The 23,477-nt window shown below is 36.9% G+C and overlaps 1 protein-coding gene across 7 annotated transcripts in view; it reads left to right on the top strand.

The window, feature by feature from the left end:
- Window positions 1-23,477, top strand: part of Epha5 (EPH receptor A5) — a 353,466-nt gene that overhangs the window by 118,499 nt on the left and 211,490 nt on the right. The gene's annotated exons all lie outside the window — the stretch shown is intronic.

The raw sequence follows: 23,477 nt of genomic DNA, 5'->3' as shown, positions 1-23,477 counted from the left end.
CTCACCCTCATATATTATATACTGACCACAGTTTTCACAAACTTCCCCTCAGTCCCTCCATTCCCTACCTCCCCTCTCCCTCAGATCTGTTCCTCCTCCTGTTCAGAAAAGGGCAGGCCTCCCAGGGATATTATCCAAATATGTCATACTAAGTTGCAATAAATCTAGGCATGTCATACTAAGTTGCAATAAGTCTAGGCACTTCCCCTCATAGTAAGACTGAATGAGGCAACCCTGTAGGAGGAAAAGCATCCGAAAAGCAAGCTAAAGAGTCAGAAATAGCTCACTTCCACTGTCATGAGTCCCATAAGAACACCAAGCTACACAACTGTACGCACGCACGCACGCACGCACACACACGCACGCACGCACATGCAGAGGACCTATTTCAGACCCATACAGGCTTGGTGATTGTCTGTTCAGTCTCTGTGAGTCCTGCTTAGTTCATTCTGTGGGTTTTCTTGTGGTGTCCTTTACCACTCTGGCTCTTACAATCGTTCCTCTACCTCTTCTTGTATTCCCTATGCTCTACTTAATGTTTGTCTGTGGGTTAAATAATGTATTTTAAAGAAAACCCTGAAGGCCTTTGAGACACTGAAGATACAGATTAATAATAAATGTTCCACCTATTATTAATCTGAATATCATGTGGTCACCTTCTGTAATGAACAGCATGTCGTCTCCACACATAAATACAATAGCAAAACTCTCTTTGGAATTTTTATATGAAGTGTCTGAAAATAGTTCCAAGTATCCCCCTTATAATGATATTAAGTCTACTGTCAAGATTTCCCAACAGTATTATTCCTTCCATCTTGAGAGAATTCAAGTATTTCCTTAGAGTCTACCAATACAAGGACTGAAGTTTATGTTAGAGGACCTTTATGTTCTCTAGTATGCTCAAGATTAGAAAGTGAGAAACATAGACTTACAACATAAACTTGATACTCTAGTCACTTAGTGTCAATAGAGTATTACACACTAATGAGAACCCCTCAACACTGGGACAATATTAGAACTGAGACTTACTAATTTCTGTCAATTTACATAGAAAAGGAACTCAAACTTTATAAAGTTCTAATTAAAATTATGAATTTAGCATACATTTTAGGGCACATGCATGTCATTCTAAGATTTGGGAGACAGAGGGAGGAGGGTTGAAGTGTTCAAGCATGGTCTTGGATATATAACAATTTTGAGGCCAGCTGGGGAACATGGGATCCTGAGAAGGATTCAGGAGACAGAAAGAAAGGAAGGAAAGGAGTGGGAAATGGAGAGTGGGAGAAAAGAGAAATGAAAGGGATGAAAGAATGGGTGTCATGTTTACTTAAATCATAGTTCAACTAAGTAGGCTACGGAACCAAAGCCAAACAAGAATTATTTCAGACCAGTGGCTTTTAAATCTGACTCAAATTTTCAAACAATCAGCAGAACCAAGAGGTCTATTGCGTTCAGGTGCAAGTACTTGACTTACTAATTTTTAGTGTTAACACAATTGCAGATATTGATTAAGTTCATTCAGAATATTGTCATATTGGATGCCATCTAAGTGTCTAGTTATATTACACCCTGTGGGGCCTGAAAATAAATGTTTTATTAAGAACTCTAAAGCAATTCTTTCTTGGCTTCTGTGTGAGCTTCAATTTTCTGGCATATCAATTATGTTTAAAAATTATTTCCTAGAATGGTTTCCCCTCAACCCTCTGTGGTTCATTCTACCCTATTGTTTCCAAGAAATATACCACAGATCAATACTTGGATTTGGCTTTTAGTATAATGGAGCTCCATGGACTTGGTGATGAGTTGAGGCAGGGAAAGTTTAAATCGATTCAATGTGTTTCAATTTCAATGGTCTAATGCTTTTGTGGCTCTTAAGTCTGCTTTTGCTCCCTCCATGTCCTTACTCAATTGTGAGAAATCACAAAGTGCACATGTGATCAATGAACTACTGTGAACAACCTAAATTCTGAAACTAACCTATGAACCAAGTCCTGTCATGCCCCAGGATGGTATGCCCACTGTACTCGTCCTGCCAACACATTTCAATGAGAAATATACACAGAGGGATAATAGGGTCTACCTGGATGTGCCGCATGCTCAAGGCTAGAAAACATCAGTTATTCTGTTTGCTGATGTTTTTGTTGTTTAGAACAGGTTAATTGACTTGAAGTCCTTTACTGAGTGTATTGTTTTATGTAATTATCTGGGATAGATATAGTTTTAATTTCTACATGTAATAGATACCAATACATGCAGTTGGCCTAAAGTTACATTTTCTTTAATAGATGTATTCTTGTGATAAAACTATGGAATGAAACACTTCCAGGGAGGCAGGGCGATATGGTTGATTCTCCAGGGTTTCTTAAACACCAGGATGTAACCATTGAACAAAATTCAAACCTCCACATGTCACCTACATTCTATACTAAATCTTGACTCTCAGAATGCCTTGTGAGTCACTAAACAAACAGGAAGTGCTAGTCCAGTATACTTAAAATACATAATGGTTTAAGCCCTGTGTAGGAATTATTTCTTTACCTTTGTAATTTCTCAATTTCAGTGGTTTGACATGTAGCATTGTATTTGTATAAAGGCACAGAAAATTGATCCGAATTGAAATAAAAGAAACACCATCGGCATCCTCCATTTCTCATAAATTGGGGAATTTAATATAATATTATGTCTGACTATGCTAGCAGTAATAAACATTCTTGAGTGATGACTTCACTCCTTACATTCTCAAGGTAAGGTTATAATCACAGAAATAAAACCTTTAAGAAAATCTTCCGAGGAAAAATAAACCTCTCTATGTAGGTAAAAATAAATTTTTTTCCTTTTATTTTATTTTACAATACCATTCAGTCCTACATATCAGCCACGGATTCCCTTGTTCTCCCCCCTCCTGCTCCCCTCCCTTCCCCCCAGCCCACCCTCTATTCCCATCTCCTTCAGGGCAAAGCCTCCCCCGAGGACTGAGATCAACCTGGTAGACTCAGTCCAGGCAGGTCTGGTCCCCTCCTCCCAGACTGAGCCAAGCATCCCTGCATAAGTCCCAGGTTTCAAACAGCCAACTCATTCAATGAGCACAGGACCTGGTACCACTGCCTAGATGCCTCGCAAACAGATCAAGCCAGTCAACTCTCTCACCTATTCAGAGGGCCTGATCCAGTTGGGGGCCCCTCAGCCTTTGTTTCATAGCTCATGTGTTTCCATTCATTTGGTTATTTGTCCCTGTGCTTTATCCAACCTTGGTTTCAACAATTCTCGCTCATATAAACCCTCCTCTTTCTCACTAATTAGATTCCCAGTGCTCCACCAGGGTCCCAGCCGTGGATGTCTGCATCCAGATTCCTCAGTCCTTGGATGGGGTTTCTGGCACGACTATTAGGGTGTTTGGCCATCCCATCACCAGAGTAGGTCAGTTTGGGCTGTCTCTCGACCATTGCCAGCAGTCTATTGTGGGGGTATCTTTGTGGATTTCTGTGGGCCTCTTTAGCAGTTTGTTTCTTCCTTTACTCATGTGGTCTTCATTTACCATGGTCTCCTATTCCTTGTTCTCCCTCTCTGTTCTTGATTCAGCTGGGATCTCCCGCTCCCACAGGATCTCTTTCCCTCGACCCTTGCCCTTCTTTACTCTCTCTCATGTCCAGGTTGTTCATGTAGATCTCAGCCATTTCTCTGTCATTGGGCGATCCTCATGTCTCTCTTGGGGTCCTGTTTATATTCTCTTTTGTAGAGGGAACTTGACTTTCAGAAAACAACATTAGTAAAGTCTCCATAGAAAGCAGCCTATAGAAATGCAAAATAGGTATCAGGACTACTGTGCCAATTTTCCTTATCTGAAAAGAACTATGTGATTATGACAGTAGGCAGATGAGCATTTTGTATTCTCTGTAGGTTGAAGGAGAGCACCTGAATTCAATAATAAATTGAATTCAAAAGAATTATGCATTGATTCCTGGGTTCATCACATCATTGAATGTGGTAATTGTGTGGTACGCCACAGTCAGAGAAAGCAACCTTTGTCCTGGAACTACCAACTTTTTTCTGTTATTTGAAAATTGTTTGGACATCACCCCACTAGTGTACAGAATTTGTTGATATGTTTTTCACCTGTGTGAGAACGTGAGGCGCTTTACGTTTGGTCAATATGGATACTACATTTTAAATCCAATGGCTGCGTGTAACACTAAAACATTTCCAGAGATTAAGGCATTTCATCTCGGCATTAATCAATTACATGGATAAGAACCTCATTAGTTATAAACTGTTTCAAAGTTGTTGTTTTGCAGCTATACGAAATATATGAATTCAGCCTAGCTTTCCTTTAGAAGAATGTGGACAATTTTTTTTTTTCGTTTTTTTTGGAAAAAAAAAAAAACTATTACCTATGACACAGACATAGGGCCTTAGAGGTTTTCTCATGAGCACATGGGATCTTGCCTTGGTGGAGAAATCCACCAAGAAGCCTGTTGGCTAATATTTAATGATAAATGGCTGGTAAAATCTCCATGAAGGAACTGTTTTGGATAGAAACCAGAGAGAATCCGCAAGGTGCTTATTGAGAAAAGAAACTGCTGAATCCATTCACTCCTTAAACAAATGATTCTCTTCCTAGGAAAAGCTGAGTTGACTGACTCACGAGCAGAGTATAAACTTCAGTGGGAATGCACAGTGTCCACTGCTTACCCCTGCTGTGGCAATTCTCAGTCAAAACTCTCTCATCCAATCCATATGGGTTTGTCTTTGAAATGATGATTAGATTTATGAAAAATTCCTCTATATTTTATGTGTACTTTACAAACCCTTAGGAATGAGTATGTGTGATACCTCAGCAGGTTCTAAATTAAATATGGCTTTCATCAATAAATGAACTGAAAGATTCAAGTGAAATGATGAAAAATGGAAGAAACTTTCCTATAAAAGCTCTACAACAAAACCATGGCTTATTAAAAAAGAGGAAAATTATGTGATTATTTATACCTGTTCCAAAAATGATTATCTTTGATAGCTAAGAATCAGCTAAGAGAGACATTTGTTGTGGATAAACAACATTTTGAATACAACCCAGGTCTGTAGACTGAAAACCTCGAATTAGATTCTAACAACAACAATTCAAGAATTGTTTTATTTTTTTAAGTGGAAATTTAAAAATACTTCTGAAATTACTAAATATATTTACAACAAAGTATATCCTATCATTCTTAGAGCATAAAGGTTTTAAATAATACAAACACGTGCAAGCATAGAGACATATATTAACAAGAAAGTGAGCAAATGCAAATCCTGATAATATTCTCTGAATTTCATCACTGAACTGCAAGAAATTTATATATACACTGAATGTAATTCACTGCAGGTATGACCTGTTATCACTTTCTTTAATAAGAAATGCAGCCGGGTGGTGGTGGCGCACGCCTTTAATCCCAGCACTTGGGAGGCAGAGGCAGACGGATCTCGGTGAGTTCGAGGCCAGCCTGGGCTACCAAGTGAGTTCCAGGAAAGGCGCAAAGTTACACAGAGAAACACTGTCTCGAAAAACCAAAAAAAAAAAAAAAAAAAAAGAAAGAAATGCATGTTACCTTGTTTGCACTCAACCACTGGAGAAAGATGGCAGTACATTTCTGAACATAGCAGCTAAAGAACTTAGCTTGGGATCCTCAGAAACAGGTGATTGGTATTGAAAGAAATATTGCTATCACTGTTTCTTTCTTGTGTTTTATTTGCTTTGGCATTTGTTTCTTAACTTGTTTCAATTGAGTTGTGTCATCCCTCTAATGGTTCTTTGTGATCATCTACTGAGTGTCTCTATCATTATTTTTGTTGAAATATTTGACTGTGGCTGCCTTCAATTACCCTTCAAATCTTAATTACTATGTTTTCGCTTTCACCATTTTTTTACACTCACACACTGCTTGATCTCACTTCTTGGATAACAGACATTAGTTAGGTAGTCTTGAATTCATTCTTGTGCTTTTAATTTTTGCTCATGTCTTTGCGGGTATAATATCATCACATGGACAAAAATTAACACACCATAGTTAGAGAATGAGGTTGAGAGTGATAGTTAAATTATACTTATTGAATAATTGTATGTTAGTCAGTAAAAGCAGCTAGTTGATTTTTTAATAACAGTATATAGGTTATTATCTTTGTTTCCTAAGAACTGCTAAAATATACATCCCTAAACATTCATCACTAAACCCATGAGAGACCGTGAAAATAGCAAAGGAAACAATAATATATATGTCCTGATCGGTATGCATGAAGTATATTCATCCATAGCCGTTCTCCCAAGGTTGCTTCTCCAGCTCTTCATTTTTTGTCTCTATTGTCAATGCTAGAATGTTCTACACGAAATTTAATGAATTTCATATGTAAGATCCATCTCTCCTAACCTTTTTTTCTAACCTTAATCACTCCTCATTACATAAAAACTGAGAAAATACAACTCACGCTACACACGACATGCAAACATAATTGTGTGAATACTTTGACAGAGGAAGTAAATTAAAATTCACCCGCAATGAAGAAGGACCACAACCTTGTGGCATTTGATATTTTTAGAGCACAAAATGCTCCATTTTTACTAAGCGTAAGAGTTTCAATTATCCTCAATGATTGTTTAATTCAGCTCTTAGCCAGTGCAAAGGAGAAAATGTGAATCATGTCCTTTTCCAGTGTGTGAGTTACCATAGGGCAACTGTATACCCCTAAACTCAGTATAGAAGCCCATAGTCCTTTTTCCTAATTTCACCTCTACCCTGAGACTATGAGATAAAATGTACAAGAATTTACATGATTATACTTTTTCTTAAAATCCAAAGTGTCATCCAACTTTTGTGAAACTGTTCTCTGTGTGACTTGTGATCGTTATGAATGTGGTAATGAGGGGGTGAACTACTTTCCTGGATGCAAATCTGTGGTTAGTGACTCAAGCATAGTTTACTTCTTCCAGCTCCTTATGTCTCGGTACCATACAGTGACAAGGTTATTTTTATGGAGAGGAGAAATGATCTTCATCATGCTGAGGTGACTTCTAATCCTGACTGTGCTCCTCTCAGTGTTCTCCGCATGTGGCTAGACTTCTGCCAGTGAGCGGGTGGATTGTGCCCGGCTTAGCCGTGCCACTCACAGCAAACATTTTATTGACATCATAATAGTTCTTGCAGGACCTCTTGAAGCTGTTTCATTTAATCTGACTGGTGGTGAAATAACACATATCCACACTTGCCATCAAATTGGCTTTATGCCTTTTCAGAGCTGATATGTCAGGAGATGATGTGTTGCCTGTACAAGAACTGGCTGGCTACTGATGTTTTCTCCAGGGCAGACGACTTTATCATATTCTAAATTAGCGGTAGGATTTGATGACATCAGTTCACTCATTGGCGTCAAAACAATCTTTGGTTTCATGTTTTAGAAAACTGAGAGGGAATTAGGTTAAGAAAGAGTATTGCCTGAAGAATATATTCCTGAACATCTTGAAAGCTGTTATATATTTTGTACACTTGCCCTTCTTAGGATTCTTAGTAATCACTTGTAAGACAAGAAAGCTCTAAGCACACAGATTTTGAAACATTCAAATGAAAAATATTGTCTCCTGGGTACTGTTTTGCTTTGTTTTGATTCTTTGTTGTTTGTTTGCATTGCTAGTTCCTAGTATGAACACTGGAAATATCTTATTTTGTAACATTCATTATGTGTCACAACTTTGAATATAAAAGTCATATTAATTACTGATACTTGCCATAGTATTTCAGTCATCTTTAGGGGGTTTGACAAAATAGCCTAACATTCAACAATACCTTAACAGAGTATATATATATCACATGTGATACTCAAAATACAACAAATTAAACCACTTTTAATAAAATAACTCATACAGTTTTGATCATTTTCTTTTTAATCTGTGTGGGCATAAGAAATAGGTAGGCTCATTTTTAATGGTGATTTGGATCAGTGTTATGTATTTAAATTTCTTTTTTGAATGGGCATTTTGATTCCTAATAATGTCTTTAAATACAGACTTCAGATATTCCTTCCCAGTGGATTGCAAGATGCCATATAATCTCTCCCATCCTTCACTTCCTATATGAAGATGCATATTCTTTACTACTAAAGATATGCTTATGGATAAACAGTTGGGACACAGAGGATGCTCAGAATTTTAGAAGGTCACGTAGAAAAAAAGATGCTGGTGGGTTAATGGGAAAGAGGTCACGTTGAAAGATAGAGAAGACATAAAAACAGCCCGTGTAAAAAGTATTTCTGCCTCAAAACTAAAAAATGTAATCTAAAACTTCCTACCTTTGTTGGAGTGAAGGAATGATAACACTTTATATTTATAATTGAGATCTTTCCATTATTTAAATATTTATATGGCATGGCACCACAGAGAAATAGTATGGTGTCTAAAACTTGAGAGTTCAGTTACCATACATGCTAAACTCTCAATTATATAATTTGATATGAAATTTATAGTTGATATAGAACAACTACTCACTAAATATTGACAATATGAAAAATAATAAATTCACATCCTTATCTTTGAAGAGAGGAAAATGTTATGTAGGATAAAGAAAGATCAGCATTAGATATTTAATAATGGAGATGCCTAGTATCCATGCATAGGGGATTATTAGGTCAGTAATATAAATTATACATTAATATTATCTGTGATGTTAAAGAATAGATATTCAGGGGAACTAAAATCTGCTTTAGAATGTTCTACTTGTTTATAACATTAACCTGCCTTCTGCAGATCAGAGTTTTTAAATTCCAATATTTTTATCCAAAATAGTCTCATAATTGTCTCTTATGAATTTTTATTATACTTTAATAAAATTGATTTTATATATTGATCGAATAATATATGTTTGATGAACAAAAGATAAATTCAAATAGTATGCCTAACTTATACCTTATTAGATAAAATGTGCTATGTATTTAATTAAAGCTATATAAAAATTAATGACCAGGGTAGTAATTTAATAATATATGAGAATTTTACATATATTATCATGTCAAACACATATGATAATGTACAATATTATATGTATAAATTTATATATGTATATATATATGAACTTTCAAATGAGTGTGTGCATCTTTGAGATTTTTCAGGAGTGTCAGCCGTGTAAATATTTCTGGTTAGTTTTCATTTACTTAGCTGATATATCTAAAAATATATGAAATTAAAATAAAAAAAGATAAAAAATTATTTTAATGAGCATTAAAATTCATGCATGCTTAATAATTTGGGACAACTTCTTTTACTAAGGCCTATTCTTTCTGGAAGTTTGAAGATATTCATTGAGTCATATTAAAAATCTCAAGCGTATGCTTGCTTGTTACAGCTGTCCAGGAACACATCTAGTAAATAAAATGAGTTCTAACTTCACTAGAGCTTTTAATTATGATGGCACTTTACTGCTGAAAGATTTCCTTTTCTACCAAAAAATGTTATTTAAATTTTCCGACAGCTGTGAATATCTTCATATATAATGGATTTCAAAACATTTGAGGTCCTGCATCTGAACGCTTGATCTGTGAACTGCAATGTTTACACAGCCAGAGGGATTAAGAGAAGGGTCCAGTCCTTCACAAATATTTTGTTAACGTTTTATGCAAACAGCTGTGATCTGCATTTCTTTACACAGAATGCTTCAGGGAAGATTTTCAATTTTAATGTTACTGGATATTTAGTTATAGGTCTGCATTTGTTTGAAATAAATATGAAACCAAATATATCAAAAGAGAAATGGAGAATAATTGAACACTTATTTTGTAATATCCAGAACCTTAATGATGTAAAATGTGGCATAATTATAAGACATTAGGTTACTAAGAACCATTTCAGAAAGACGAAGGCTATAGGAAGAGAAAATAGCATAAAATAATAGTTGATTTAAACTGTCTTTATCATGGATGCTCCCATATTATATCTAAATTCCCACATTTTAATCACATAGACTATGCACAATATCTTGGAATACTCGTGAGTCCTTTTATTTGGTCAAAAAATCCCGATCCACTTGTATTTCTTCTTTAAATGAGTTTAGCACAAAATTTTGTAGGAAGGATCTCAAAATGTCTCATTCCTAAACTAATCTTGAAGTATTAAGTCTACTGGATGCAGAGAAGAAAGTCTAAAAGATATTAATTTGAAGCATGTAATACTTAGTATTTTCACTATTTCTGATGCCACCCATTTGCCACATTACCTAAAATGCATAAATAGCCCAAAGTAAGAAAAATTTGGATACTGTATACACTGAAAACTAAGCACTCTAGCCTTGGTTCAAAAAGCAGTTGACTAAGTTACATAGTTACCATGCCACAGAGAATGCATTATTTTGGTGTCACATTAGCCATTTCCTAAAATAAAATCATTGTTTTGCTATTAATTGCTTAATTTTTTTAAGAAAGCATTTTTAAAATTTTGGATATTATAATTTAATTACAATAAAATGATTCATCAGATTTTTGTTGTTTATTTTGGTTTTTGCAATCCAGTTAAACACTTTTGAAAACGAAATTTGAAATGAAAATAAAACGTAGTTTATACATTTTTTTCAACCCTAGAGTGTGTCTGGCAATTTTGAAGAATCTTTAATGATGTGGTCAAACACCAAGATTATTTTTCCAAATGTTGTTTGTTCTCTGATTGGCATTTTTGAAGAAGCTTAAATCATGGTGTGGCCTAAAACCAAGAGACTCTTTATACTTTCTGGAGTACTTTTGTCTCACAGTGTAAATTAATCACTAATTGCTTTTGTGTGATGAGTTGAAATTGGCCCCTTCTTCCTCATCACTGGCTAAGACATCTCACCTCCCCACTTTTTAAAGAGGTCGAGACTCAGGCCGCTTGTTGAATTCTAAATGAGGTTTGTCAGTCAAGCGTGGCAAAATCTAATCTCATCCAAAGAAAAAGAGGAAAACGGACCAGAAAATGATCTGATTTTCTGATTTCATGGCCAAGGTTACCCCGGGAAGTGATGAAAGTGGCATTTAAAGCCTGTAACTAAGGAGGTACGCCAAACGTAGCTGTAATAACGAATAAACCGCGTGGAAAGATGGCGTTTTAACAATTTTACAGTTGCTAAGTGTGAAAATTGTAATGTGGTCAAGCTCCAGGAATCCATGGCAGTCGGTTCAAAGACCTGGAACAATGCTCAACTAGCAAACATTCTCAGCTCCTGTAACTCTTAAATACTGATGAAGTCAGCATCCACGCTGGCGGTGCAGACATCACCACACAGAGCCTGGGAACAGCTTCATTAGGAAGGCTGCTGTCTGTTTCCTCTGTGTGGTGAATGAAAACAGGATTGCTGAGGAGATAGGTAGATGTGAAGTGAAGCCAAAAATATTTATTGCTCAGCTTGTTTTAGGTGAATATTGTTTTCATATTGTTTTGAGTTGTGCTCTACCAATCTGAAGGAGGGGGAAAATAATCTACCACCTGGATTTGTAAACATATTACTATTTTTTTTTCATGTAATTCACTGCTAATTTTTACTACCTGTGCCGAAATATCTAGCTTTTGAAGTCTGGAAATAAAACAAGGATTAGCAAACTTTGTTAATAATATTGAGATTTAAAAGAGTAAAAATGAAGATATCTATCTGCGTTACCTTGAGAATTGATGACATTGTTTGCTCCAAGAACACTATATTTTTTTGTATTTGAGTGCTACTTATGAGCTTTCTCATAGTATATACTTGACATAATAAAATTCCTATGTTCTATATAGCATGCACACTTTCAATTGTTCAGGAAGGTAGGGATAATTATTAATGATCCCCAAAAAGCTAACCGAGGAAAAGGAGTCTAACTTACTTATCTTGCTCTCTTATGTTTTATGTCTTTCATTGACTAGGTAAAGCTGATTGTCACTTAAAGAGAGTATATGCATCTTGGTTTATATTAAAGTTGTAATTAACATTTTAACCTCAGGGTAATTTTGGTAACTGACTCTTTGCAAACTAAAAGCTGATTGTTTACATAACAAATTATATAACCAGGTAAAGAATAAAATTAAAGCAATGCTCTAATCCTGTTCTAGTTTAAGTTCATATTAGTCTCCTCTGTTGTCATAGATATTTGAAATAGTAGTACTAAGTATTTTTAGGTTTTCCTTTTCTTTTAAGTAACCAGGTTATAGAGTCATACAGATTACAGCATCTTTTCATCTTAAGGAAGATTATTTTTATAGTAACACTCATTCCATGAATGGATCACTAGGGAATCATTTTTTCTCTGGTTGAAAGTCATTGCATTCTCTCATCTTACTTGGCTCTTCTTTCAAAGAGGACATCTTATCATTCTTGAGTAAATATTAATTGTAGTTTGCATGTACTTCTACTTAGCTAATTGTTATCATTATTGCACCATTTATAGTTACTGATTAGTTTCCTTTTTTGGATATCTTTGACTTTGTATCTGATGACAAAATTTCTCAGATTAGACTGAAAATCACCTAGAATTCTGAGGTGTTTTTCTCTCTATAGAATTCTACATTATTATTGAATTCAGGAAGCCACTGATTCATGATGGTTTTCCAGTTTCCATGATTTCTTTTTAAATTTCAGTTCTTCGTCAACTTTTTTCTCATTTGAATGAAATCTGAGTTTTTGCTCACTCATTTTCAGATATATTTTGGTTTTGTGAAAAAATGCTGTTTGTGCTTTACCAACCCTGTAAGGTATCTGGATTGTGCTACTTCAAGGAAGATTACAGGAGACATGTAACTCCTAGATTGCAGAGGGAAGACTTGTTACTTCTCAGACCATTGGCAGCTACTAAAACAATCCACATTTGTGCAGGTCATTGTGCTCAGATCTCCCCATAAGCTTAATAAAAGGCCAGATGACACTTGTATATATATATATATCCCTCTAATGACAATTTAGATTCAAGGCAGCGATTACAGGTGCTTGTAAAAAATTAAATATATTACAGTTATTGTTATTGTTTGTATTTTTTCTGCTGAGAATTAATAGTTTCTAAGATCTGTGTTTGTCCATCCTTCATCAGTGTGGTTAGTTCTCAGCTACGTTAATTGCTGCCCTTTTGTCTTCCATTACCCACCCTACCATCCTGAAGTCACCTGTTCAGTGCATTTCTTGGTTTCCCGCCTTGTTCTCTGCATTTGTCATCAACCTCTTCTACTAAATTTTAACCTAGAAATGATGTTCTTATTAATGGTCTGATTCACTAATTCTTTTTTTGACTATGTCAAATCTGTTATAGTATATTTGATAGAGCAATCTTCTTTTATTCTGCATTTCTAACTCCTCCCGTGAAGTGAGTTAATTTGCTAACTTTATAGTAATCAAATAGGTGTTCCAGAACTTTGAAAAGCATTTTTCTTTTGTAAAAGATATCTTCAATGGCTTTCCCAGAATGGTACCTTCCATAGAATTGTAGAAAAACAAAAATTAATAGTTTTGGTGAATCATTTCAACTGTGGAATATGTCAGAGAGCCCAGACATTGAATATTAACTGACCTTTTTGAAAATAGCTTCCCTGTCTCATTTGTTCATGTTTATGATCTACTTTCTTTTGTTCTCATCACCAAAGTGATAGCAACAGAATAGTTCCTGCTCTTTCTTTATTTTCATTTGCCTTTGAACTCCCCTTACCCTGTCTACTTGATGTATAAGCCACTGTAGGTAGCAGAGAAGCTCACCGAGTGTAAAAAGTCAAGTTTAACAAAGAAGGATTCTGTCACTGTTCTCTGATGATGCTTGTGTTTTTCAGACACTTATTCCCCCACACTGCACAATCACCTACACAGACCTTTTTCGCTTGTTTCCCTTCTTCACATTGACTCATCAAGCCAGATATTTGTGAGCATCTGTTATTACAGCTTCCACAGTGGTGAACACTATATTTAAGGTTGTAATAACACTTTAAGTCATATGGGGACTTACGAATAATTATTATGTTAAGGATGATGTTGCAATTTTCAATGAATGAATTATGCATTAAGTTTACTATATATGTTGGGTTGGAATTTTCAGTTGTTAAAATAAAAGAGGAATGCTACCTGCATGAAGACAGCCTTTGTTCTGGTGAATGGCAGGAAAGTATGACTGTTTAAAATATTACTGTGCCACATTGCTATTGTTTATTTACAACAATGTTAGGGATTTTAGAGTTCATAAATATTGGATTTTTTCTTTTTTTAGTATCCTAAAGAAATTTCAATCTTGGTAATACTGGTGTTGAATTTGGAATAGTAACATTTAAATCACTTTTCTGAATCAATGGTATCTGATAAACATCTTTGCTGTGGGACGGTCTGTATGTCAAATTGCTCTGATTGGTCAATAAATAAAACACTGGTTGGCCAGTGGCCAGGCAGGAAGTAGGTGGGACAAGGAGAGAGGAGAATTTGGGGAAGCGGAAGGCTGAGGCGGAGAGAGACTGCAGCCACCACCAGGAGAAGAGCATGTAGAGACGCCGGTAAGCCACCAGCCACGTGGCAAGGTATAGATTTATAAAAATGGGTTAATATAAGATAAAAGAACAGTTAGCAAGAAGCCTACCACGGCCATACAGTTTGTAAGCAATATAAGTCTCTGTGTTTACTTGATTGGGTCTGAGCGGCTGTGGGACTGGTGGGTAACAAAGATTTGTCCTGAGTGTGGGCAAGGCAGGAAAACTCAAGCTACAAATGGTGCCCAACGTGTTGGCAAGAGTTTCTACCTAAAACCTGAGAAAAGATTCTAAAACGGAGCTAAAAACAGTTCCTAATTGTCTCTCTCAAATGAGCGGCAGCTGCCGGTTTGAGCTACTGGCGGGTTCCTAGCATGTGCGCTTGACCTGCAGTATGGCGGGAATGAGGCCTCTGCAAGTGGCACATTAAGCTGCGTGGTGGATTTAGCCTTTGCTAGTACAAAACAAAAAAAGAGGTTTCTGGGCTACATGCTGCTTGGATAAAAGCCTAGACCCACGATGGCTCCCAGAGCTGGCGGAAAACGTACCACCGCCATGTTGGGAAGCTGAAGTGGGCGGAGCCAGCAGCCACAGCACCGTTTCAGCTTAAAAGGCTTCAGTTTAAAGCAATAGGCTCAACGTAATATAAAAAAATAAGCCACATGAAGATGGCTACCACACAGAGAATCTGGATTATGTTCTCTTTGATATTTGTAACTGAAGAAAAACATTTGATTGCAAAAGCTGTTGAGTTATGCCAAAATGTGTATTTTAAAGGTACTTTGACTTCAAAATTTGAATATAAGGATATGTTGCTTTGGAAAAGAGGCTCTGCTTTTGTTTCTACAGAAAGCCAGAGGCTATGGATTTGTTCCAGATTAAGATACATCAGGTTTGACCAGCCAAGACCACCTGAAGGTCTCCGATGACACCATGGCCCAGATGATCCAACATCCAGAATCGTTTCAAGGCAACTGGCTCAGACGATACAGCCTCATGGACTATTCCATAATCCTAAAATTGTCTTTGTGTCCCCATAAGATACAGCGCCCCCCTCCAGCAGGAAGAGTAAGAGAAGCTACGCCCAAATTCCCAAATATACCAAGCTGACTTTGGAGATGTGTAAAAGTTAAAACCTTCCTTTTAAAAAAAAAGAAAGGGGAAGTGCTGTGGGACGGTCTGTATGTCAAATTGCTCTGATTGGTCAATAAATAAAACACTGGTTGGCCAGTGGCCAGGCAGGAAGTAGGTGGGACAAGGAGAGAGGAGAATTCGGGGAAGCGGAAGGCTGAGGCGGAGAGAGACTGCAGCCACCACCAGGAGAAGAGCATGTAGAGACGCCAGTAAGCCACCAGCCACGTGGCAAGGTATAGATTTATAAAAATGGGTTAATATAAGATAAAAGAACAGTTAGCAAGAAGCCTGCCACGGCCATACAGTTTGTAAGCAATATAAGTCTCTGTGTTTACTTGATTGGGTCTGAGCGTCTGTGGGACTGGTGGGTAACAAAGATTTGTCCTGAGTGTGGGCAAGGCAGGAAAACTCAAGCTACACATCTTCACATCTGACTTTCTGGAAGATACTGACAAAATGAAAATAATCTGGAATAATTAGAAACAGATGGTTTGAGCAGAAAAAAGTGCAGACAAAAATATTTTCAAGATAAAGTGAGTTAATATTCCTTTATAAACAATCTGATCCAGTCCTACATTCACTTAAAACAAATATCAAATTAACATTTTTTGATGTTTTGTGTTAAACAGAAGAAAAATATCAGTGACACATTAGCACATAAGTACTTATTAAGGTAATATAGCTTCAATTTGTGTGCCTTAAATTCCCAAATGAGCATTGTATGTGAAATACAGCATTGGCAAGTTAGTATCCCACCATTAACACTCTCACTCTGTTATATGCAGTCACAGATTTTAAACAAAAATAATAAAATATTTACCAGAGTGTGTGCCATTATGACAGTAGGCACCTGGACCAAATCTCACCCAGATTCCATTTATTTCCATATTTTCTATTGCTACATTCTGGCTACAATTCTCCATCTATGAATTATAGCAAGCTATTATGGTTTGGAAAGCTATGAATATTTTGTTTTCTTGACTCTTTGGAAGCCTTTTCTGGTGTCATTGAGTATGATAAATTGTGTGTGCTTGTCTTTAGTCATGTTCTAAAACTGACTCTAAAGACTCTTATGGATGTGTCAACTTGGCACTGATGGACATCTGCCATGGATGCCAGCAGGGTTTCCTCCTACAACATGCCAGTTGACTCTAGTACATGGAATCATTGGCCACATAACAAATTCCTGTTGGATTTAAAAAATATTGGTAGCATTTGTGCTTTAACATATTTATTTCTACCACCCAAAATTGTGCTGTGCTCAAAATATGCTACGGTATCATCATCCTGGTTCTAGTTTGGGGTCCAAAAAGCTTTGACTATTTCATTTCATTCCAATCCTATAAAATTTGTTATGTAATTAGCTTTGTCCTCTGCCAGGTTTTTGTTACCTTTAATTAGTTAAAACCTGTACAGGTGTTTTCCTTCAGTATTTCATATTTAAATATAACCAATATCCTTTTACTGTTTGGGAATACACCTCAAGTCTTGGCATCATACATGATTTTTAGAATCCGTTAGTTCTGAGATGTGCTAGTTAGGAAATCAATGCATGTCCTATATACTTCTGTATCAGTAGTAACAGGTTATAGGTTGAAAATGATGATCCTATCTACTCATGGGCTGCCAGATCGATGGACTCCAGTGACTCCATTTAACCTTCTTCCAAACTAGAAAGGCAGGTAGAAAATAAATTAAATAAGTAAGGTAATGAGAACATAACAGGATGTCTACTTTGCAGCTCCACAGTTACTAGAGCATAAGAAATCAATCCTGCATACAGCTTTGGTATTTCATTCTCACATGTTTTCATGATCAACATTATCAACTGCAATTTTGGATGCAAAATGTCAAAAAGGTCCTTTTCTATCAATTTATTTCAACATAATTTACAAGAAAAATAAACAAACAACAACAAAATAAAGTTCTGACTACACTGAAGAAAACCCTGAATGATGTAGATGTGGCTGTCTTGAATTCTGTATGTAGGTTATGCTTTCCTCAAGTGTGTGGCTATCTTTCTGCCTCAACACTCCAAATGCTAGGACTATACCCATATGCATTGTCTTTCTTAGAAATAGAAAAAGAAAGATGATAAGAGAAAACAATAAATTATAGATGAGAGAAAAGAGAAATAAGGAGACACCTATAGTGGGTGCTAAAGTGAGATGAAGGTACACACACACACACACACACACACACACACACACACACACAGAGACATGGAGAAAGCAAGAAGAGAAGGTGAGAGAGAGAGAGAGAGAGAGAGAGAGAGAGAGAGAGAGAGAGAGAGAGAGAGAGAGAGAGAAATTATCATTGTTTTTCCTGGTAGTCTCATTCATGAAGCCAGGCTTCACCAACACTTACAGATTTTTTCTTAAAAATTAATTGATTGGTTATAATAACAGCAATTACATAGAGACTCTTTTATGCTAAAAGAGAGCAACAATATCTCATAATTTAATTTTTTATGGAGGTAAAGTTCACAATTAGGGTGTTGAGTGCTGCATGTTTCCTCTTAACGGGTGCTGTGTACTCATGGAATAAATTCAAATGTTCATCACGATGTCTAGAAGTCATGATTATTACTAAAGCCAGGTAATGAATAGGGAAGAAATAAATGATAGAGATAGAAATCCCTTAGTATAAGATCACTATAATAGTTTAGAGAAGTGTATAGTGTGTCTTTTTGAAGAGAGAGCAAGTGGTAGAAGGCAGAAAATGTTGCAAAATGTTGAAAATTGCTGAGTCTTGGTGCAGTACATGAGTGTGTTTTATAGTTTTATTTACTTTTTTTTGAGAGATTTAAAAACAAATTATAAGAAGATGATTGATTAGAACTTTTCTGTGGAGTCTGGGTTTGTAAACTTGGGTTCAATATACCAAGTAAAATCTGTAAAACTTATAATTCTGCCCATCCCATAGATGTTTTAAGCTACCTTGTTCTTTATAATATAGATGTTAAAAGGGAGAAATTCACAATGCATGTGTGAGAAAATAGAAGCACTATGAAAGTTCAAAAAGTATATTTCAAACTTATATGCACTTTGAAATGGTCCTAGGCAGGAAACTCATAATCAGCCTACAGCCGGACGTTTCTCTGGTCCTGCCTGGCCCGCAGTAGGGACGAATCTCTCCCGCCTGTGACCCGAGCCATTTGGTCCCAAGTAAACACACAGAAGCTTATATTACTTACAAACTCTATGGCCTATGGGTCAGGCTTCTTCCTTTTCTTACTCTCCTTTCTTCAGTTCAAATATCCCGCCTAATTATTCTGCCTCACCACTGATCAAACTGCTTTATTTATCAACCAGTCAGAGCAATACACATCTTCAGTGTACAGAAAGACACCCCACAACATTGATCTTTTACTATTGCTACTATTAAGTGAAGTGTTGGTGCTCTCTGGCTACTGATACAGGCCTGGGAGTAGCAGGAGTCTGTGTGTGTGTGTGTGTGTGTGTGTGTGTGTGTGTGTGTGTGTGTGTGTGTGTGGTTTCTTTAGTTACAGAGTCTTTACTAGAAATGTTCTCATGAAGGTCCGAAATGCTTGGGTTGTACAAAGATTAAAATTTGAACTAATTTTGTGAAAAAGTTGTTCATCAAAAGAGCATCAATGAACTAACTTTGATTTTGAAATTCTTTTTCATGATTTCAGTTTATTTATACTGATTTGCCAACTGGGTGACTCTTCTTGGGATTTCAGTACTTGATTGGCCGCTAATCAAACTTCACCAACTTACACTGCTTAACCAGTGAGATAGTAACATATAATTCCAAAATGTCTTCATTCATCCACCAACTTGAGTGGCATTTCCCATTCAAGCAGGCTACTGACTGAGACTCAGGTGTGAAACGCTGCCATTCCTAATATTTAGCCCCCATTGTCTCTTCTGATTCTTTTCCATTTCTAAGAAAGCAGATGGGGCAAGAGTGTAAATGTGGGAAGTGATTTTTTTATAAGGATGGGATGAACTGAAAAGGGTTGCTAGCAGATATACCACTGGGCACTGGAATGAGAAGACTCAGCCTGGGAATAGTGTAGGCCTGCCATAGTCACCAAGTAAGTCAGAGCATCATACATGTACTGATTAGCAGCCAGGAGAGCTGACATACAGATCCAATTTTAAGAGTCTACCCTCATGCCCTGGAGGAGAGGCTTTATCTATACCTAAAAACAGGTTTGTTTTTCCAATTTCAGTCAGGGCATATGATATCTGAGTTTGATCACTAGGACCCACCTCGTAGGAGAGAGCTGAGTCCTGCAAGTTGTTCTCTGACCTCCACACTTGCCCACATCATAACACATGCACACGTACAGACACACCAATTCACCCACCCCGGCCTCCATACAAATAAGTACACATAATACAGGTCACGTACAGAGAGTACGTTTAAAAAATTTCAAGGTCTCTTGTTTTCCTGTTGAAAATAAGACATAGCAATAAGTTTTAACACAGTGCTTCATATACATTAATAGTCAATAAATAAAACACAATATTTTAAAAATTAACTGATTGGGAGTAGAGATTTGAGTGAGGGCCTGGAAGAGTACATCCATCAAGGGAATGTTTGAGGAAAAGAATGTGAAGAAATCAGTTAAGAGGAGGACTGGTTGAACGACATCAAATCCAGCAGCTGGCCCTGTAAGAATGCGGTGAGCTGAGCCAGGTGCTAAATAAATTCTACAGCACTTCATCATTGTGTTATTGGTGGTGTAACGGAACACCACCACCTCAAAATCCATCAATGATTCCCTTGAAACGGTCATCTCCTTCACTATAAAATAATAACTTTCTGTCTTATTAAATGTGTTTTTTTCTAATCTTTTAGATTGTCAGCATATCAATTGTGTTTTTATCATTTATTGAAAAGATCCATTTAACATCCGACTTAAGGATGAATAGACAGCTCAGGGAGGCCAGGGCCTGTTTCCCTGCTGAACTATAAATAGCATTGTCAGAGACAAAGCCAAGCTGCCGTCAATGCCCAGATCATTGTTCATACAAAGCACACTGGACAAGAGAACTCAGCTCTTTCAAAAAGAAAGTCATTTCCTTGCTCATGTTTCTTGCACTTGGAAAATACTACTTTTCAAAATGCTCTTCTGCCTTTAAGTATCCTCCAGTTTGTTGAAATCTAGTACAAGTGTAATTATTGTGGTGACTTGCTGTGGGATGGTCTGTATGTCAAATTGCTCTGATTGGTCAATAAATAAAACACTGATTGGCCAGTGGCCAGGCAGGAAGTAGGTGGGACAAGGAGAGAGGAGAATTCTGGGAAGCAGAGGGCAGAGGCAGAGAGACACTGCCAGCCACTGCCATGACCAGCAGCATGTGAAGACACCGGTAAGCCACCAGCCACGTGGCAAGGTATAGATTTATGGAAATAGATTAATTTAAGCTATAAGAACAGTTAGCAAGAAGCCTGCCACGGCCATACAGTTTGTATGCAATATAAGTCTCTGTGTTTACTTGGTTGGGTCTGAGCTGCTGTGGGACTGGCGGGTGACAAAGATTTGTCCTGACTGTGGGCAAGGCTGGAAAACTCTAGCTACAGTGACTGGTTCATTGATGACATTCATGAGAAGGTATTGTACATTTTTTGGAATTTGTTTCAGTTTCATTAATTTCATGCATGCAGCTGACTTTATCAGGAGGTTTTTGCTTTCTCTATTACATGCTTGTAGAAGACTAATCATACATAATTGCTATTTTTTAAAAAAAATTCATACAAAATATGCCTCAGAATAGAATAACCTTTGTCAGTCACTCATTGGAGAAGTAAAATAGTAGCCACACACATACTTTATACATTGAGGTTCAGTTCTTAACAGTTTTTATTTAGTCTAAAATATTAAACAGGTAACATTCCTAACAAGATATACATTGACAAAAATAGCAAGGACAAATACATCAGCATTGAAGAGTTATTCAAATTTTAAAAGTAATGTAAGATTTATTTTAAATTGAAATATGGACAGATATATTATAAATGTATTATTTATAATATCCCATCTAGCATTTTGATATTTAATCCTGTGTGAAAGCTGCATTATCCTTATTTAGGAGATATAAGATATGAGGAGATAAACAACTGCTTTGTCAAAGTTTCACCAACCAGTAGGTGAAACAACTGCTGGATTTCCACCCAGTTAATTTATTTTTCAGAACAGTGATCTCCCCATTATAATAGGAGATTTGTTCTTTGGTCAGTTTACTTTTAATCTTAACACAAAGCTACTGCCGTATTACTTCTGATTTGGTAGAAACAGCCTGTCTCTATAACAAAGAGACTCAGATCACAGTTGATATAGGAGGAAGGCAATGTGTAGGGGATAATGCAGAGTGTCTCGGCAAGCTCCACTTCAGGAAATCATGACTAGACCTCACGGGAGGTGTGCGTCTCCAATGACTGTGCTGAGGTAGCATACACTGGATGGACAGCAGCCACTCTATTTCTCTACTGTCTTTTGGTCAAAAAAATGTGGGAGAAGCACAGACCTTTTGCCTCATGTTTATTGTCCTTATGGAGATCGTAGAAAGATTCACACACACAGTTCCTTCCATGTGGCTGATATTGTGCACCCCAATAAACTTATCTGGGGGTCAGAGAACAGAACAGCCACTATATTAAACATAGGTTTAGGCAGCAGTAGCACACGCCTTTAATCCGAGCATTCTGGAGGCAGAGATCTGTCTGGATCTCTGTGAGTTCAAAGCCACACTGGAAACAGCCAGGCATGGTGACACCTGCCTTTAATACCAGGAAGTGATGGCAGGAAGCAGAAAGACATATATGGTATGAGGACCAGGAACTAGAGCTTTTTAAGCTTTTACCTTTTAGCAGCAGTTCAGCTGAGATCCATTCAGTCTGAGGAAACAAGATCAGCTGAGAAATTGGCAAGGTGAGGTTGGATGTAGTTTGTTCTGTTTCTCTGATCATTTAGTGTTCACCTCAATATCTGGCTCTGGGTTTGTTTTTATTAATAAGACCTTTTAAGACTCATGTTATACTTCCACATCTAATCTTGCCTAAATATGCTACCTTTTCACATCTGCCTTTAAGTTGTGCTGAGAAATGTTGTATGTAGTTGAGTCATTATGTGTGTATGTAGATAAAACATAGAAAGTCACTTTATTAATTATGAAAGGAATGAAGAATTGGTGCTGGAGTTATGGTCAGTGGAAGGGTGCTAACTTAGAACTAGCGAGGTCTAGAGTTTTGATCCTTAGCACTGAAGGAAATAGAATTCACTTGTCTGTCTAGGGTCTTGGCTTCATCCAATTCTTTTTTAGAAGTTTCATACATATAATCATAGGGTACACTGTATTGAATAAATACAAGCCAGCAAATTAGAATCCCTGTCAATCAAATTGTAAAAGCAGAATTAATAGGCTAAAAAAAAGAGGTACAAGATGATCATAATCTGTCAGTACCACTTTGTAGCAGGAATCTTAAAAGTTCTTATTAATAAAATCAAACCTGAGGCGAGTTATTGGGGTCCATGCTGGTAGATCAGAGAGTCAGAACAAGTCACAGCTATCTCACCTCGCCGGATCCTCAGCTGGTCTTGTCTTTTCAGACTGGAGGCCTCTGAGTCCTCATCCGGAATGGGTCTCAGCTGAATTACTGCTCAAAAGCCTGAAGCTTAACCAGGCCAAATGCTTAACCAGCCCAAAACTTCTAGTTTCTGGTCCTCACGCCTTATATATCTTCCTGCTTTCTACCACCACTCCCTGGGATTAAAGGCTGGCTTTCTGGGATTAAAGGCGTGTGTCACCATGCTTGGCTATTTACAATGTGGCCTTGAACTCACAGAGATCCAGAGGGATTTCTATCTCTGGAATGCTAGGATTAAAGGTGTGAGTGCCACCTTTTTCTAGCCTTTGTATCT

The sequence above is a fragment of the Peromyscus leucopus genome, chromosome 10 (genome assembly GCF_004664715.2).
Source record: "Peromyscus leucopus breed LL Stock chromosome 10, UCI_PerLeu_2.1, whole genome shotgun sequence".
NCBI classification, from domain to species: Eukaryota; Metazoa; Chordata; class Mammalia; order Rodentia; family Cricetidae; genus Peromyscus; species Peromyscus leucopus.
The sequence above is the reverse complement of the archived record's forward strand: the minus strand, read 5'-3'. Positions and strand labels throughout refer to the sequence as shown.